The 15,170-nt window shown below is 49.7% G+C and overlaps 1 protein-coding gene and 1 pseudogene across 3 annotated transcripts in view; one reads left to right on the top strand and one right to left on the bottom strand.

The window, feature by feature from the left end:
• Nucleotides 1–3,691: 3,691 nt before the first annotated feature.
• On the bottom strand, nt 3,692–4,763 carry LOC311629486 (small nuclear ribonucleoprotein G-like; annotated as a pseudogene). Its single transcript has one exon. The product of its transcript is annotated as a small nuclear ribonucleoprotein G-like (transcript).
• Nucleotides 4,764–11,107: 6,344 nt separating this feature from the next.
• WDR37 (WD repeat domain 37) overlaps nt 11,108–15,170 on the top strand; it is a 74,590-nt gene continuing 70,527 nt past the window's right edge. The window contains exon 1 of one of the 2 annotated variants that reach the window (XM_084872680.1): nt 11,108–11,510. The gene's annotated coding sequence lies outside the window, so the exon portion shown is untranslated. Of the gene's footprint in view, nt 11,511–11,858; nt 12,088–15,170 lie in introns of those variants that run through there. The other variant, XM_084872679.1, reaches the window with a different exon arrangement.

Raw genomic sequence — 15,170 nt, 5'->3', positions numbered from 1 at the left:
ACAGTATTAGATCTTCATATTTACTACATTGAATTTTTAAAATATGTTATTGATTTCAAAGGGAGGGAGGGAAAGGGAGAAACAGATAGAAACATCAATTAGAAAAAAGAAAAAAGAAAGAAACATCAATTATGAGAGTCATGATCAGTTGCCTCCTGTACACTCCCTACCGGGGATAGAGACAATATCCCCAGCATGTGCCCTGAGAATTAAGCTCTGATCTCCTGGTTTATGGGTCACTGCTCAACCACTGAGCAACACTGGCCAGGCTGAATTTTGTTTTTGTTTTTTAAAAATATGATTTTTATTGACTTCAGACAGGAAGGGAGAGGGAGAGAGAAACATCAATGATGAGAGAGAATCATTGACAGGCTGCCTCCTGCACACCACCTACTGGAGACCGAGCCTGCAATCCAGGCATGTGCTCTTGGCTGTAAATGAACCTTGGGAGCCTTCAGTCTGCAAGCTAACGTGTTAGCCATTGAGCCAAACCTGCTAGGGCTGAATTTTGTGTTTTAAGTTCCTGTTCCTACACAACAGTTGTTCCAGGATGTTATGTTTATGGCTCAGCCTGGAGCTATTTACAAGTTAATAGCCGCTATGGAAACTGAGGGTAAGATCTGCATGGGCCCCACTTCCCCAAAAGCCTCCCAACTACATTTTAAGTGACTCTCTTAGCAATGCTTACTCCATTTCATTTTCTCCATTATTAGGCTAAACATAATTTCAATTACTTTATATTGTGGACGAAAAAGGGGCCATACCGAAACCGGTTTGGCTCAATGGATAGAGCTTCGGCTTGGGGACTGAAGGGTCCCGGGTTCGATTCCGGTCAAGGGCATGTACCTTGGTTGCGGGCACATCCCCAGTGGGAAGGTGTGCAAGAGGCAGCTGATCGATGACTCTCTCTCATCGATGTTTCTAACTCTCTATCTCTCTCCCTTCCTCTCTGTACAAAATCAATAAGATATTTAAAAGAAAAAAAAGAAAAAGGGGCCACATGCTAACCTGACAAGTTCAGGGCGGGCCTTATGGCAGTCTTGCAAACTCAAAAACCTAAAGTAATCACAAAGGATGGTCTGAAATTAAAACTTTATTTATCTTTTTGTCTTATCTGTATCTTTTTTTTTTTTCCCCCCAGACAGGTACTACTTTGTTACAGGTCAATGATAAAATAATCCTAGCAACAAATGTTAACATACAAAAAAAGGGTTCTAGCCAAATAAAGGTCTAATATCTAAGTGAACGATGATTTCACAAACAGTACAAACACAGACAAGTGGTAAAAGAATTACCAGTAAGTTGAATTATCATCTAGCAAACAATAGTACAGCCTGTTGTCACATTGAGCAATTATCCTATATAATAAAGAGGTAATACGCAAATTGACCCTCATGCCCTCACACAAGATGGCCACCCCCATGTGGTCAAAGATGGCTGCCACAAGATGGCCAGCAGGGGAAGGCAGTTGTTGGGGACTGGGCCAGCAGGGGAGTAGTTAGTCATCAATCAGGCTGGCAGGGGAGTAGTTAGGGGGTGATCAGGCTGATGTGCAGAAGAGGTTAGGGGCAATCAGGCAGGCGAGCAGTTGGGAGCCAGCAGTCCCGGAGTGTAAGAGGGATGTCTCACTGAGCCTATAGGTATTGGGCCTGAACTGGTCCCCTGAGAGGTCCCAAATTGGAGAGGGTGCAGGCTTGGCTGAGGGACAACACCCCTTTCCTGATGCAACTTGCACGGGGCCTCTAGTATTACATGAATTCCACCCTTGTTCATAGCAACAGTGCATGAACAGTAAGTATAGAAGCATAACCAATGGACACAGATACCAGGGGTGTGAGAGCATGGGGGAAGTTAAGGAGGGATAAGGAAACATATGTAATACCTTAATTAATAAAGAAAAAAATATGCCACTAAAAAGACTTTGATGAAAAATACAAAATAAAGGTCTTCAGGATGTGAGGGCGATCTGGCTGCGACATCTGTCACCCCATTGATCGCCAGGGTTGGTTCGGCTGATCTGGCTGGCTAGGCGGGTGTCCCCCTCCTCCCTCACCGATCCATGTGCGTCCCTCCTGAAGCTGCGAGCTCGGTGGAAGAGGACGACCTTCCTCCCAGAGGAGAGGACCGGTCTTCGGTCAAGGGTATACAAGTAGCTGCGCTCCCCTGCTAGAACCTCCAAACAAGCTCTCAAAATAAAGGTCTTCAAATGTTAAAAAAAAAAAAAAATCCATGAAGGAACCCCAAAGCAATTTCAAAGAATGAAAACATAACCTTCAGAAATGTCTTCATTGCATATTTGCTAAGGCAATTTTATCAGAAATACAGGAGATTGATTCCCACTGACTCAATAGCTTCAAGGGTAGAAACTGTAGATAACCTTTATAGATAATCTTTAGAGATTAATTGCTGAATTCTGTTTCTGTATTATCGGCTATCGCAAGATAGGGCCACATTCCACTGTTCCCAGCCTTTAGAATTTAGAACAAAGGGTGGGTGTGGAAGGGACTGAACATAAACTGCACCTATGGATGAGGACAATGGGGGGTGGGGAAAGGGCAGAGGGTGGGAACCTGGGGAGGGGGGAAAAATTAGGAACTTTTCTAATAATATGAACAATAAAGATTGATTAAAACAAAAAACAAAAAACAGTAAACCAAAGCAAAAATCCAAAAAAAAGAAAAAGAATTTAGAACAAAGGAAAATTCCTGTGGTTTGAACCTTTAAAAGTACTGCCTAGCGGCCAGGCCCAGAGCAGCAGCTGCCAGGCTGAGAGCGGCCAGGCTCGAAGCAGCAGCTGCCAGGCTGGGAGCGGCCAGGCCTGGAACAGCCGGGTCGGGTGCGGCCAGGCCTGGAGCAGCAGATGCCAGGCTGGGAGCGGCCAGGCCCGGAGCAGTGGCACCCAGGCTGGGAGCGGCCAGGCCCGGAGCAGCCGGGTCGGGTGCAGCCAGGCCCGGAGCAGCAGCTGCCAGGCTGGGAGCGGCCGGGCCCAGAGCAGCCGGGTCGCGTGCGGCCAGGCCTGGAGCAGCAGCAGCCAGGTCCAGAGCAACTAGATCGGGAGCGGCAGTGACCAGAACCGGAGCAGCTGGTTGTGGAACGAACCAGAGCAACAGAGGCCAGGCCCAGAGCAGCCAGGCCCAGAACAGCTCGCTCCTCGCCTGCCCCTGCCCCACGGCTGCCTCTCAGACATGGCTGGAAACTTTTGCGGGAACTTGAGGGTCTGCTGAATCAAGTGATGAAGGCTTAGATCTGGATGTGTTGAGTTAGTATAGCGCTGGGGTATTGATCTGTGAGTGCCTTGGGTGGGGCCTGGATGAGGCTGGTTGACCTATTTGGAAATGTCTTTTGTGTGAAATGTATCATTGGGCATGTGGAGGTATTATTGATATGAGAAAATGCTAAGTAACTGATTTACTATCTGAAAAGGGATTTACTATCGGGGAAAGGGAGGGAGGAAGAGACTGAACATAAACTGTGCACCTATGGATGAGGACAATGGGGGATGGGGAGGGGGCGGAGGGTGGGGTGGGAACCTGGTGGAGTGGGGAAGAAATGAGGAACCTTTGTAATAATATGAACAATAAAGATTGATTCAAAATTGAAAAAAAATAAAATAAAATAAAAATAAAATTTATTCTTAAAAAAAAAAAAAAAAAAAAAGTACTGCCTATACCTGGAACAGTGCGGTTGTGTGGACTCCACCTGCATGTGGTGCTCTCACAGCCGTCCTGGCCAGTTTTTCCATAAATCCTTGCCTGCTTTTTTTAAATCAATCATCAGCCTCCGGTGGTCTTATTTTGAACCCAGGGTCCAACCCCACAACAACTTGAGACTGATCATGAAGTGACATATTAACCAGCTCAACCCTATATACCTAGGTATTTGAGGTACAGATCAAATAATCAGTGATGAAGTCCATGATTGAATACCAGCAAACCTCATCTACCTATCAATCATGCTCATTATTGAATCTTACTAAATTCAGCTTTATTTCCTTTTTTTTTTTTTTTTTTTGATCAATACAAAGGTTTATTTAACAAAAGTTCAATGTGAAAATGGACAGGACTCTATTTTTATATTGTAGTAAATCAGGTGCTGTGGAGAGGGGATATGTGGAAGCAATTGATTTCTCTGATAACTACAGCCATTCTTCATACTCGTTCCAAGGCTTCTAACATGACGATACTATTTCCTCGTATTACCACCATTCCAATATTGTTCTGTTGCCCACCAGTTGCCATCTCCACACATTCATCTATCACAAGATTCATAAAGGGATCAAATCCCCCTAATATTCCTTGGACATGTCTGCCACCATTTAATTTCAATTATAACTTCTTGTCCATAAATTTTTTTAACTCGGGAGGGTGAGCTTTGCTCATGGTGTCCAAGCGAGCTCACAGACACTTCCAAACGGAATTCTTCTTATTTCCTTCTTGATGGGAATAAATCATATGCTTTTGCATTGGTGGGCATGTGACAAAATAGGAACTTATTTTATGGGAAGGGTACTCCTTACAGTTTCTGCAAGAGCAAATCGATAACCAGGATGACAATCACAACTTAAAAAAAAGTTATATAGTAATTTTAGAATACAGTGTGTTAAAGGTTGAATTGTTCCCGCCTCCCAATTTATATGTTGAAATTCTAACCCCCAGAACCTCAGAATGTAACCTTATTTGGAAATAGAGTTGTACTAGAGTAAAGTCACAGTAGGATGAGCCCCTAATCCGGTATGATCTTCCAATATGTCATATAAAAAGAACTAGAGGCCTAATGCAGTGTTTTTCAACCTTTTTTGGGCAAAGGCACACTTGTTTCATGAAAAAAATCACGAGGCACACCACCATTAGAAAATGTTAAAAAATTTAACTCTGTGCCTATATTGACTATATGTAAAGTAATTCTCTTGAATAGGAATCAAATAAACACAAAGAAAGTACTTTATAATTACTTTATTATGAAATATTAAGAAAATAGTGAAAAATTATAAAATTCTTGTCTTGTCTGCACCTACGGCACACCAGGCAACATGTGCCGGGGAACAGCGGTTGAAAAACGCTGGCCTAATGGACGAAATTTGTTCATGGGTGTGTGTGTGGAGGAGTATCTCTCAGCTCACCCTGCTCCCTCTTGCAATCTGGGACCCCGCAGGTAGAGTCCTTAGGCCCAGCTGGTAATCAGGGCTTATCAGGGCTTTCCTTCCCCTGGCTATTGGCAGCTGGCCCCACCCCCACTGCTGTCACTGCTTCTCATCTGTGCCATGGCATGCTCTTCAGCCCCCCCCCCCCCCGCACCCCCCCCCCCCCCCAAGTCAGTGCTAGCTTCCCTCTACAGGTGACAAGCATGGGCTGAAATCACTTGGCTGACCTGGGCCTTCCCCTGTGGGGTAATAGATTGCCCTGCAGAGGGAAGCTCCGCCCACCCACCACAGTGCCACCTGTTGGTTACCTTGGGCCTCCCTCTTTGAGGCTATCAATCCTGGGGCTCCGCCATGGATGCTGTGCAAAGGGAGGCCGTGCCCACCTGGCTGGGGCTCTGCGATTGATCACTGGGCAGAGGGTGGCTTGGGCCTCCCTTTGAGGGGCGATGGCAGGGCCCCTGACTCCTGACCAATCACATTGCACCTGCCTTAGCTGGCCTGGCGCCAGTGTGTGTCATAGGGTGGTCATCTGGATGGTCGTTCTGCTGTTCAGGCGATTTGCATATTATGCTTTTATTATTATAGATGCCAAGAGAAGGGACCTGAACACAGAGAGATGCTACCTGAAGACTGGAATTATTGCTGCCACAAGGCAAGTAATGCCAGATCTCTAAATAGCCCCTAAGAGCGGCATGGAATAGTCTCCCTCATAGCTGCCAGAGGAACCAACTCTGATGACACCTTGATCCTGGACTTCTAATATATATGCTTTTATTGCTTTTAGAGAGAAGGAGGAGAGAAACATTAATGAAAGAGATCTGATGCCTCCGAATGAGGATCAAACCCCCAACCAGACATGTGCCCTGACTGGGAATCAAACCCATGACTTCTTAGTACATGGGATGAAAATTGAATGACACAGGCCAGAGCTCTAATATATTTCTATTGCTTAAGCCACCTAGTTTGTGGTATTATGTTTCTGCAGCTTTCAAAGGAATACATGGTAGAAAGAACATGAACCTGGATTTTGATGAAATCTTTGTTCCATTGCATAGTACCTTTTTGAATTTTATTTTATTTTATTTATTTATTTATTTAAAATCAATCTTTATTGTTCATATTGTTACAAAGGTTCCTCATTTCTTCCCCCCTCCACCAGGTTCCCACCCCACCCTCCACCCCCTCCCCATCCCCCATTGTCCTCATCCATAGGTGCAGTTTATGTTCAGTATCTTCCTCCCTCCCTCCCTTTCCCCTATAGTAAATCCCTTTTCAGATAGTAAATCAGTTACTTAGCATTTTCTCATATCAATAATACCTCCACATGCCCAATGATACACTTTACACAGAAGACATTTCCAAATAGGTCAACCAGCCTCATCCAGGCCCCACCCAAGGCACTCAGATCAACACCCCAGCCCTATACTAACTCAACACATCCAGATCTAAGCCTTCATCACTTGATTCAGCAGACCCTCAAGTTCCCACAAAAGTTTCCAGCCATGTCTAAGAGGCAGCCGTGGGGCAGGGGCAGGCGAGGAGCGAGCTGTTCCGGGCCTGGATGCTCCGGGCCTGGCCTCTGTTGCTCTGGTTCGTTCCATAACCAGCTGCTCCGGGTCTGGTCACTGCCGCTCCCGACCTAGTTGCTCTGGACCTGGCTGATGCTGCTCTGGGCCTGGCCGCACCCAACCCGGCTGCTCTGGGCCCGGCTGCTCCGGGCCCAGCCGCTCCGGGCCTGGCCGCTCCCAGCCTGGCAGCCGCTGCTCCTGGCCTGACCGCACCAGACCCGGCTGCTCCGGGCCTGGCCGCTCCCAGCCTGGCAGCCGCTGCTCCGGGCCTGGCCGCACCAGACCCGGCTGCTCCGGGCCTGGCCGCTCCCAGCCTGGCAGCCGCTGCTCCGGGCCTGGCCGCACCAGACCCGGCTGCTCCGGGCCTGGCCGCTCCCAGCCTGGCAGCCGCTGCTCCGAGCCTGGCCGCTCCCAGCCTGGCAACCGCTGCTTTGGGCCTGGCCACACCAGACCCGGCTTCTCCGGGCCTGGCCACTCCCAGCCTGGCAGCTGCTGCTCCGGGCCTGGCCGCACCAGACCCGGCTGCTCTGGGCCTGGCCGCTCCCAGCCTGGCAGCCGCTGCTCCGGGCCTGGCCGCTCCCAGCCTGGCAGCCGCTGCTCCGGGCCTGGCCGCTCCCAGCCTGGCAGCTGCTGCTCCAGGCCTGGCTGCACCCGACCCGGCTGCTCTGGGCCCGGCTGCCACGGGCCCGGCCGCTCCGAGTCTGGCCGCTCCCAGCCTGGATGCTCCGGGCTTGGCTACTGCTGTTCTGGGCCTGGCTGCTCCCAACCCGGCTGCTCTGGGCCCGGCTTCTTCGGGCCCGGCCACTCCGGGTCTGGGTGTTCCTGGACTGGCCACCCTGGGCTTGGCTGCCTCTGCCTCAGGCCTGGCTGCCACTGCCCCAGGTCTGGCCGCTCCAGTGCTGGCTGTTGTTGCTCTGGTTCTGGCTGCTGCTGCTCTGGGGCCTGGCCGTTGCTGCTCCGGGCCCGGTTGCCACTGCTTTGTGCCTGGGCACTCTAGGCCTGGCCGCCGCTGTTCCAACATTCTGTCCTTTTTTTTTTTTTTTTTTTTTTTTTTTTTTTTTTTTTTTTTTAAAAACGCATTTATGTTACAATGTTGGCTGGTGAGTTGAGTTCTGACTTAGTCTTTAATTTTTCAAGATCTTCTTTGTATTCTTTTTTAAGTAATTTTACTATCTTTTGTTCTCCCTTGATTTCTTCACATTGAGAACTTCTTTGGTTTCTTCCTCCTTGTCCTGGGAGCTCAGCATGTTGGCCTGTGGCACCCCTTTGTTCTCCGCGGGCTCCCGCGCTGCTCCAGCCTGTTGCCAGGGTTGGCGCCGCCCAGGAAGCAGTCCCTAGCCTTGGCTCCGTTGCCCGCGCTCAGAGGTCGAAGGCTCAGGGGCACCCCCCCCCTGGGGGCCCTGTCGCCCGGCTCCCTGCCTGCGCCCGGCTGGCTGGTGTCTGGCAGGGGCTCCTGCTCCCTGTCCCATTCCTCCAGTCTGGAGCTTTTTTTTTTTCTCCTTCCCGCTAGGGGAGTCTAGGATCAGAGTCAACAGACTGTCCTCTGCAGGCAGTGCGCGCGACTCTGGGGGCTCCGCTTTTCGCCACTCCCCTGGGATTCCGCCTCACAGCCCCGTCTCCCCCTGCCCAAGCCTGGGTCCCCAGGGTCTGGTCCAGGACTGGTGTTCAGAGCAGTCCGGACTGAGGCTCAGCGCCGCCGGAGGCTTTGTTTCATCCCGCTAGGGTAATCCAGCATCAGAGTCAACATTCAGTCCTCTGCGCGCATTGTGCCCGCCGCTCTGGGGGCCCTGCTTTTTGCTGCTCGCTTGGGATTCCGCCTCACAGCCCCGTCTCCCCAGCCGGAGCCTGGGTCCCCAGGGTCTGGCTCATAACTGGGGCTCAGTGCTGCCGGTTCGGGGGTTCAGCCCAGGTTGGGGGTTCTATTTCCTTCCTGCTAGGGAATGCCAGGCAGCACCCAGCCCTCTCCTCCTCTCAGGTTGCGACCTCTCCGCGCGTGCGTGCGTGCGGGCACGCAGCATGTCTCCGTACCTTAGGCTTTTTTTCAGCTCCTCTGATTTTCCTTTTGGTTTTCTCTTTCCTTCTTGTTGTAGAATTTTCAGTCAGTCGACTATCTGTAGCTCTGGGCGATGTCCACTCTACATTTTAGTTGTATTCCATTGAAATTGTTGTGTGTTGCTGCGTTTAGGTATCTACCCGAGCAGCCATTTTGGATCCTCCTCTGAAATAATCGTACCTTTTTGAATTTTAATTAGAATCATTTCTACTTTATATTGTTTTGAGGATTAAACAAGTTACCAAATATGAGTGCCTGGCACACAGTAGACCCTCAAAGTGATTACTTTCCCTTCTTAGTTTTGTGATAACTCATTATTTACAATGACTTTTGTGGAACCTTAATTATATCAAAAGTTACTTCAATTAATATTCTGTTTCATCCAAACTCTGGTTGCTGTGTTGCAAAATAAACCCACATATTAGCATGTGAATTAGCTGAAGATACTGTGGTTCATAAAGCTTTTCATCAGTGACCATGCCCAGCAGAAGTCCTTGTGCACAGTAGATGACAAATAAAACTGTTAGTTAAATGTTTTCTACAACCTCTAAGAGTGTGAAGGCCTTGGTTCATCTCACATAATTGTTTCCAGCGCTAAGCTTTTATTATATTAATACAGATATCACTTAAGGGTTTTATTCTATACTAGTGGTCCGGTGCATGAAATTCGTGCACATTAAAAGGGGATTAGAGGAAATAATATTGCTATTTGCCCTTTCTCTATAATAGAATTGTCAGAGATGAAAGAAAATTAGTAAAATGTATATGAAAACCTTCCTCCTGTCAGAGTCTGGGGTGCACCACAGACCCAGAATCAAGTCCCCACCCACCCACATGCACCCCAAAATCCTGAGACACAGACCCGGCCAGCCCACCATTGGGCTAGATCCATGGTTGGCAAACTGCTGCTTGTGAGCCACATGTGGCTCTTTGGCCCTTTGAGTGTGGCTCTTCCAGAAAATACCACGGCCTGGGTGAATCTATTTTGAAGAAGTGGCATTAGAAGAAGTTTAACCCTTTGCACTCCGCTGTCCCCTCTCAGGGGACATCGGAATTCTAGCATATCACTCGGATGTCCCTTCTCAGGGGACATTGCAGTTTATTAGTGATTATGGGGAATTGAGTTATTTCAACGCACGTTTCCGCCGCAAAGTAGCGTTGAGTAGCTGGGAGCCAATGTCCAGAATGGTTCGGAGTGCAAAGGGTTAAGTTTAAAAAATTTGGCTCTCAAAAGAAATCTCAATTGTTGTACTATTGATATTTGGCTCTGTTGACTAATGAGTTTGCCAACCACTGGGCTAGATCCAGACCCAGCCAGTCCCATCCTTGTCAAGCCCCACCGGGCAGGGGATGTAGCTTAAGGTTCCTTGGCCTGGCACTAAGACGGAGAGGGGGGGTGGGGCATGGCCTGAGGTCCTCCAGCCCAGACCGGGGCAGGGGGGTGTGTGTGTCTTGAGGTCCCCTCTCAAGCGCCGCCAGGTGGGGCACATGGCCTGAGATCCCATCAAGCCCCACTGGGGTGGGGGGGCATTGCCTGAGGTCTCCATCAAGCCCCGCCAGGCAAGGGGGCGCAGCCTCAGGCATCAGGAGGGGGGCACTACCTCAGGTCCCTTGTCAAGCCCCTGCTGGGTCATGGTATGAGGTCCCCCAGCCTGGTGCCAAGGCAGGTGGTGTGGCCAGAAGTCCCCTGTCAAGCCCCACCTGGTAGGGGTGTGTCCTGAGGTCCCCTGGCCTGGTGCCGGGACTGGGGGTTGGCGGGGAGTAGCCTGAAGTCCCCTAGCCCAGCACCAGGATGGGAAGTGCACTTTGAGGTCCCCCATCAAGCCCTGCCAGGTGTGGGGCATGCCTGAAATCCCCTGTCAAGCCCTGCCAGGTGGGGGACACAGCCTGAGGTCCCCTGTCAAGCCCCATGGGGGTGGGGGAGGGTGTAGCCTCAGGTCCCTGCTGATTGCTGGTTAAGGCTCCTTATGGAAACTTGGCCTCAGCTGTGGGTGTAGCTATCTTTGCGATGGAGTGATGGTCAATTAGCATAGTCCCTGTATTAGATAGGATACTCTAAAAAATGTTATTTTGATTTCTTTACAGAGAGGAAGAGGGAAGGATAGAGTTAGAAACATCTATCAGCTACCTCCTGCACATCCATGATTGGGGATGTGCCCACAACCAAGGTACATGCCCTTTACCAGAATCGAACTTGGGACTCTTCTGTCTGCAGGCCAACAATCTATTCATTGACCCACACTGGTTAGGGCCTTTTTGGTTATTTGGATCACCAAATATGTTAAATTTGTTTCTTGTCTAACAATCATATTAGTGCTTCTTGAATTTGAGGGCTGAGTTTAGTTTTTCAAGGAAGGAGCAAGAAAGGTGACCCAGATAGGAGAGCAATGCTTTCATGCTTTTGATTCACTGCGGTGAGCTTTTCACGCCCAGTGGGAGCTGAACTCATCTGCTATGCAGATTTCCCAGCCTGGCTCAAAGCCAGAAAGCCTTTCGCAGTGAGCAGCTGATTTCGTTTCTCTAGCGAGCCAATGGTGAACGGCTATTTCAGAAAGGACGCTGGCTGAGTCATCTTCTGCAGATAAGCTGAAATATTAATAGTATCTCCGCCAGGCTCCGAGCAGCAACCAGCCTCACTCACAACGTCCGCCCGCAGCCGGGCCGCTTGCGGCCCTAGCCCCGAGTCCACGGGTCTGCAGGACGATGCACAGGAGCATGCGATGTCCAGGCGCCGAGGAGATGGGTCTCGGTGAGTTATCTGCGGCCTCTCACCACAGGGTCTCCCTAGACCAGCGCCGACGCGGGAGCGAGGACCGGATGACCATCGCGGACAAGGAACGCCATCATGCCTCCGCCCACCTCGCAAACGACCCCCGACTCATCCAGCCAACGACCCGGTGGGCACGGGCTGTGGAACGGGATTTCCGGCGAGCGAGAGGCGGGAGTTCCGATGAGAGGCGGAGCCCGAGCGCAATTTCCGGCGGTGCGAGCAAGGCGAGGGGGGGAGGTCAGGGGAGACTTCCGGCGGCACGGGCGCCGGGAGGCCAAGCGGAATTTATAGGTGATGGGCGGGACTTCCGGTAGCTCAAAGTGGGCGTGGTCTCCAGGGTTTCCGGCGTTATGGGCCGGATTGCCGGCGTGCTTTGCGCGGGGCGAGGCCGGGACTTCCGACGGCGCCGGAAGTGCGGATCATCAGGTTGCCGGGTGGTGGAGGACGCGTCAGGGCTGAGTCTGTATCCTGTGTCTCCGCGTCGGTCGCTGGCGCCGTGTGGCTGGGAAGCGACGGTGGCAGCGCACGGCCGGCGGGCGCGGCGGCGGCGTGATTGGTGAGTGCCGGGCCGCCATTTTTCTTCCGGGACGGGCTGCCCCGGTGAAGCGGTCTGCGGCTTCGCCCCGGGGTAGAGGTATGCTTGTGGGGCCCGGTCACTCCGCGCCTCCCGAAGCCCGCCCTCGTACTTCGCTGCCCCCATCCGTTCCCGTGCGTCCCCCCACTTCGTGCTCCAGCCCTACCGCTGCTGAGGGTCGGGGAGGATGCGTTGAGCCCCGCAGCGGTGCCTGGCGTCGCCGTGCGCTCCGGTGACTGTTACCTTTCCCGGGAAGACCGCACCCCACCCACCGCACGCATGGCACGGGCAGGTGCGTTGAGGCCTGGAGAGCCGGTTCCCCCTTAGCGCCCCTTCACTCTGCCCTGGGAAGCTGTGCCGACGTGAGAGAGCGCTGCTGGTTTGGAAGTTTCCGTAATTTGGGTTTAAAGGGGTGTCTTTTTAAGTCCAGTGTGCTGGTCTACACGTTTGACCTTAGAGGTGCCCCCTGAATAGCCCACTTGGGAATAAGCAAATTCTCCAGGGAGTCGCATACCCCAGGTCATCTCTGGGCACCTTCTGCACGCTCCCTTCGCTGTCTAGGCTTGGGTATCTCCGGGCCAGCGGCTGGTGAGCCAGTCCCTTGTGAATGGTCTGACACAGGTGGGGTAACGCGGTGACCGTCCCCCCTCATTTCTGTTAGTTCTGCCCAGGGAAACAGGAGAGTAGTGGACCCTGGCCACATGTAATAATAGCAATGCGACCTTAGGCAAGGAAATTCCTCAGCCTCCATTCCTAGCCTCATTTTGTTATTGAGAAGGTTATGTTATAATATGACCCTGCAAAGAACTCAACACAGGACATCTTTGTTAAGTATGTTTCCTTCCTTGCTCTAAACCAGTTATCAGATGTTTAAATAGAATTTAAACTAACACTGAGGTCAAGACAATAGATACTTTAGCTCCTGGGCCAATAGCTTGTTTTCCATGCAGGGTCTGCTGTGAAAGGAAGTGGTGCTGGGACTAGTGATGCCTGCTGGGAAAAGGTGGGACGTGAATGAAGAGATGAGTAAAGTAAAAATAAAAAGTTTCAGGGGAAAAAATGTGACAGATTAACAACAAGAAAAAAAGAAGAAATTGAAAAGGTTCAAACTAAAGGAACCCACAGACTTAGTTTTGGAAGGATGGTGGCTATAGCTGAAATTCGAGGAAGAGGCAGAACCTGAGTTTTCTGGGTAATTTAACCCTTTGCACTCCGCTGTCCCCTCTCAAGGGGCATCGGAATTCTAGCATATCACTCGGATGTCCCCTCTCAGGGGACATTGCAGTTTATTAGAGATTATGGGGAATTGAGTTAATTGAACGCATGTTTCGCAAAGTAGCGTCGAGTAGCTGGTAGCCAATGTCCAGAATGGTTCGGAGTGCAAAGGGTTAATGTAACTAGTGTTACTAGTTAATGTAAAGCATAGGCACATGAACTCCATTCTGAGATATGACTGCACAGACTTTAGAAAGTTACAGAAAAATAAAATCTCTTAATATGGAAAAGCTCCATTTGATGCCAGATTTCAGGGAACCAAACTTTTCCCAGATTTATAATTTACAATAGTTTGAATGTATGGTTGGAAATTGATCAGTGGGGAAAGATTACCCTTGTTTGGACTGTTTAGTGAAGTGACAATAGTAGGCAAAGTGCACAACACCATGTGGTTCATGGAGATGAGTGATGGGTTAAAAGCTCTCTGTGAAGGACAGAAGGTGAGGTTTTTAAAAATTAATTGTGAAGAAGACTGCTAATTTCCTATTTGAGGTACAGTGGCTGAGGTGTGCTATTAAGAGAAAATGCACTGTGAGGTGAAAGGAAGGTTGTTACTGCAAATTTGCACATTGTATAACCAAGAGATAGACTCTTGGTAATGCATTGACTTCACAGTTTATACTTAACAGAATGCTTCAGCTAGTGTTCTTGAGAGAGGAAGGAGAAACCCTTAACTATTTTATTTGTTTGATTTAAATGTCTAAAGATAAAGTCTCCTTTTTTTCTCTTGAGGTCTCACCAGGATAGCTTTCACAGAGTTTAGATTTTTTCATTTCTTTACAAAGCACCTTATAAACTGCAAGATTACTGGCAAGTTGCTGTTAATGATTTTGGAAACTGTTAATGATTTATGAACTTATTAATATGTGTAACACTGATAATATGTGTATCACCTTCCTATATTTTCATGAATATAATTTCTGGAAAAGATTACATTAAGTTAGTTTGATTTCTTGGCCAATTCTTCTTCTTCTTCTTCTTTTTTTTTTTAAAATATATTTTATTGATTTTTTTACAGAGAGGAGGGGAGAGAGATAGAAACATCGATGATGAGAGAGACATCGACCACTACCTCCTGCACACCCCCTACTGGGGATGTGCCCGCAACCAAGGTACATGCCTTTGACGGGAATCAAACCTGGGACCCTTCAGTTTGCAGGCTGACGCTCTATCCACTGAGCCAAACCGGTTTTGGCGGCCAGTTCTTGTATATGGCACAGTTAAGTAGTTTCTAAATGTTTCCATTAAAAAACACTAAGCTATAGTTCCATGGGGATCATGTGAATTGTTTCATAACTTAGATTTACTAGTGATCTGGTGCTCAGATTAGTGCACATTGAAAGGAAATTAATTAGAAGCTGGCTGGCAGGGAGGGACTGGATGAAATGGACCGGGCTGGACACTTGCTGGAGCCAACCTTCCGTAGTCCTTCCCCAGTGTCTTCAGAGTGAGTAGGGTCCCACTGGCAGGTGGGGTCCCTCAGCCTGGCCTGCAAGGATTGGGGCTCTCCAACGTCCCCTGAGGGGTCCAGAGTGTGAGAGGGCACTCTGCAAAGTTGCTGTCATACTGGGTGTGGAACCCAAATGCAAGTGTGCAGTAAACCAGATTCTGCCTAACAGTGCCCCAGCAACAACATAACTCACAGCTGATGGTGGAATTGTGCAGCTCGTGAGGAATTGGGTTCCCTTCTCACTGGTTTTGGGGTGCGTCACCCAAGAATTGCCACTGCCAAGTCACTGCAGCTCAGCAGCTCCTGCATTGAGTGTCTGCCCCCTGGTGGTTAGTGGGCG

Source organism: Pipistrellus hanaki (genome assembly GCF_964339955.1).
Source record: "Pipistrellus hanaki genome assembly, chromosome: 1".
In the NCBI taxonomy this organism is placed as follows: domain Eukaryota; kingdom Metazoa; phylum Chordata; class Mammalia; order Chiroptera; family Vespertilionidae; genus Pipistrellus; species Pipistrellus hanaki.
This window is presented reverse-complemented; position numbering and strand designations above follow the sequence as displayed.